The following is a 3961-nucleotide window of genomic DNA, read 5'->3' as shown; positions in this document are numbered from 1 at the left end:
CATACATACATACATACATACATACATACATACATACATACATACTAGGAATAACTCTTAATTCAGTTTGATTTGTACACACGACGTTGGAATATTGATAACTTTTGTCTCTACAACCTGAAAGCAATGAAAATAAACTTTAGACGATTGATTTCTTATAATGTTTAAAAAAAAGTTCAGATATTTTAGTATACATTTCTTGTCTTTATTTTTGGAAAAAAAATCAATATCTTTTTATTTCATTAAACACGTTCAACTAGTCTCCTCTTTTCCATCGCATTATTCTGTATTACTGAAGATATAATCGGTTGTAAATTTTGCAAAAATGCTATGTTCTCTGTCAATCAAGCATACTTTTCTAAATCATATAAAATGGTAACTGAAATAAAAAATGTCCATAAAACTGCGTCTTCAGGATTACAAAACTAGTCTGTGAGTTTGTGTACACGCGAGATACGCGGTAGACTTCACTAAATATTCTTTGAGCCTCAGTGTACAAATCATGATGAATTATGGGAAATCTCCCGTACTGTGCAGAGTTTTGTTTGTCTCATTTTACCTTTCACAAAATCAAATTCCGCCTGATCGTTCAGTGTCACCAGAGACGCATTAAGCGCGTTGCATGCACACTGTGAGTCATCAAAGCTTTTCTTTTCTCCTTGAACAATATAGCAGCGTCCACTGCGCTCTGTCCAACCAGTCGGGCAACATAAACACTACAAACAATACAGAGACAAAGTTAACATAAATTGAAGCGAATGACAGTGTTGAATTGACTTTGGATATATTGTGGATTTGTCAGTACTTGGGTCGATGAAACCATGCCAGTGGGCGGGACTAAGTGCATTCTTGGAGGTTTGCGATTTGTAATAATCCCGTATCGAGCTGAACGATCGTAGATTTTCATGTTTACGGAAAGCAACTGACTTTCAATTAGGCGAATCCATGTATTAAAAAGCGTTAGCTTCCGAAGGTAAAACGTTTTGGGAAACTGGCTTTCGAAGTAAGACTGTTGGGCAAAGGCGCACTCGCATTCGTAAATCAGCCATCATTCTTACAAGCTTATTTACCTACCATATGTAGATGAGCGCTCAGAACAAGCAGGGTGACGATACCGGCAGTAGGGATCTTCATAGTTCGGGGCGTCAGTGGCTAGAATACAACGGGAGACAGTATGTTACAAGGCATGTAAAAATACATTTATTACTAAATACAACAAGACACAATGGCGATAATTAAGTTTACCTAAAAAGTTCAAAATGGCTTGAACGTTCAAAAATTAACTTGAAACTGTTGACTTTTGAGATTGCAATATTAATACTAAATAATGTTGGTTTATTCCAAAATGCATAGGCCTCAGCCCATCGCATATTAAGGCTACATAACACAAATCAGGAAAAACAAAACATGTTAACGCTGTTTACAAAAGACAGCTACGAAAAACTACACAGAAAAGTATTAAACCGTTTCTCGTTGCTCAATAAAGCCATCTCTAATCTTAAAGGCTTTGTGAATAAATGTTGACAATTTATAAAGAACCCTATTACTGTTACTTGCTAAGAGATTAAAACACTTTTCTTGTGTCGGATATATTCTGTAACCTAAAGGTATCAAATCAACTCTCAGTTCTGCGTATAATGGACAACGTATCTATCGACGCTCTATCAGCGTATTTCCTATACTACTACAATATGGACAAAATCTCTGATTCGCAGGTATGGGAGGATTGCAGTGGCGTCCGATTTCAACTTGTAATATATGGCTTGAACATGGGAGTTTGGCAAGATCAACCTTGAATTTTGGACCATTGATACACGAAAAGTAAAGTTCGGGATTGAGCATGGAATTAAAATGAACATAGCTGCCAAGACGTGGCGACTAATTAATTGACGCCGACTACTCTTGCCTATAACAATGCCGTAATCGGTCTTTAAATAGATTGAGAAATAACTTTGGATCTCCTACTCCTTGTTCAAGTCAAACAATACCGACACCATATCGAATAATATCTCCCATACTTTAGTTATTACCCAATTCACTCTAGCCTGCCAAATCTAAATCTTTCAACATTTCGTAGCAAGCTTTTGGGTATCGGTTTCTATTCATGTCTACAAGTTTTAGCCAATAGGCGATACAACGTTTCATATAAATACACCACACTGGACATATACTACATTCCCCTAGCAGTACTTCGTGGTTTACAGTAGGAGTTACACTGAGTAGAAATCTACAAAACTTAAAATGTACATTCTCAATAACAGGTGAGTATTCAAAGCCCCATATTTCAGCCCCGTAACAAATTACCGGAGCAACACATGAGTCAAATAGTTTAAATGCTTGTGAGAGGGGGAGCCCTCCTAATTTCTTGATAACAATTTCTATCAGATAAAGAGCTTTGTTTACTTTCATGAACAGATTAATTTTAGCTGGACACCAAGTTAGGATTAACAAGGACTACTCATTTGTATATTAAAGATGTATCGGTCTTGTGCTAGTCTTTTTATTTTCTTTATTTACCCGAGTGTCAAAATAATTTATGAATGGTGCATGGCATATAAGTGTAAATCTAATTCTTGCTCTTTTCCTGACACCTTCAATGTTTTTCTTCAAAATAAAATTTCCTGGATTTGCCGCAAAAAGTTTCACAATGTAAAATAGCGGTAATGTAAAAGGATGGGCCCGAAAAAAAACAAAATAAATCGGCAATAATACGCTTACCTGATACCTTACCGTTGTAGATGTCAGAATTGATTCGATCGGTCGCTTCTTTTCCAGTTCTGGAACGGAGCTTGAAATTGCATAACGGAGACCATGTATATATGTGTTTTTGAAGGTTTGCGTAATAGGTCTATTTGCATGCAGTTTCCATTGGTCAGGAAAAAGATATAAATATGTTCTATTTATGTTAACACAATCATCTCTGAGTAAAGTATCTCATTTGATGAAAAGTAGTACAATATATCCGTGAGATAAAAAGTTCAAAATAGATAAATGAACACAGAAATAGAATTAGAAATATAAATAAACGGTGAGTTACGTATTTTAGGAAGATTAGAATGAATTTTGAGTACAATCTGGCGGTAGGATCATGCTAATTTAAGATGTGGTAATTGTCAAGAAAAAGTTATTAGGCAGGAACTGCTGATGACAGGTGAAACAAACTTTAATGCATTGAACGACTAATTTGAGTCGTGTGACTAAGTTTACTTGAAGCCTTGAGTGTTTTTACAGGATGCATGAAGATGTTCCGTTGTATTCTATTGACAACATCTTACGGAGTTTGAGAGAGTGTATTCAATAAACGGCTGCTTTACTTAGCACGGTAGAGATAGGCAAATGTTGTAGGCCACTTTTTCATTTCTAAAATGACGGCTCTGTAACCCACTGTGCTGGTGATATCCTGCCAATACCCTCCAATTCAACAAACACAACCACAACCAGACTGACACACATAGAACACACGGAAATCACATGCAAATTAGAATGAAAATTGACTAATGAAGCCAGACTATTCCTTGTGTCACCAAGCTAAACGGTAAAAATCCCTCTGAATCCCACTGACCGATGCGGTTACAGCAAATTTAAAGGAAAGCTGAATCCTTCATATCAAAATCAGACAACACTCTGACAAATTCTCGTTACACAAATAAATGTGATAGACGTATCAGTGACCACCGTGAGATAAATAAATCTTGGCATATTGATTTCTTTTTCGAGATCAAGTAAATTTAGAATCAATTTAACGAGAAGGATATAATTATATCAAAACAAATTAAAAATGTCAAATTTCCAGCATCAGCAAATTCATTTGGCAGCGAGAAACACTTCTAGTGTCTAATTTGTTTGCTGCCGTGAATAAATGTCACGACGTCTTATTTTTAGCATTATTTTAAAAAGCTGAGGTGAAGTATTTTCAATTTTCAGCTGTTGCATTTTGGGCTATTGAAAAAAAGTAAGTTGA

General features: G+C 35.8%; 1 long non-coding RNA gene across 1 annotated transcript; it reads right to left on the bottom strand.

The window, feature by feature from the left end:
• Window positions 1–564: 564 nt before the first annotated feature.
• On the bottom strand, window positions 565–2842 carry LOC139124791 (uncharacterized). Its single transcript, XR_011550038.1, has 3 exons — window positions 2719–2842; window positions 1075–1152; window positions 565–716 (listed from the first exon to the last, which is right to left on the bottom strand). It is a non-coding gene; the product is annotated as an uncharacterized lncRNA (long non-coding RNA).
• Window positions 2843–3961: the final 1119 nt, after the last annotated feature.

This window comes from Ptychodera flava, chromosome 3 (genome assembly GCF_041260155.1).
Source record: "Ptychodera flava strain L36383 chromosome 3, AS_Pfla_20210202, whole genome shotgun sequence".
Classification (NCBI taxonomy): domain Eukaryota; kingdom Metazoa; phylum Hemichordata; class Enteropneusta; family Ptychoderidae; genus Ptychodera; species Ptychodera flava.
This window is presented reverse-complemented; position numbering and strand designations above follow the sequence as displayed.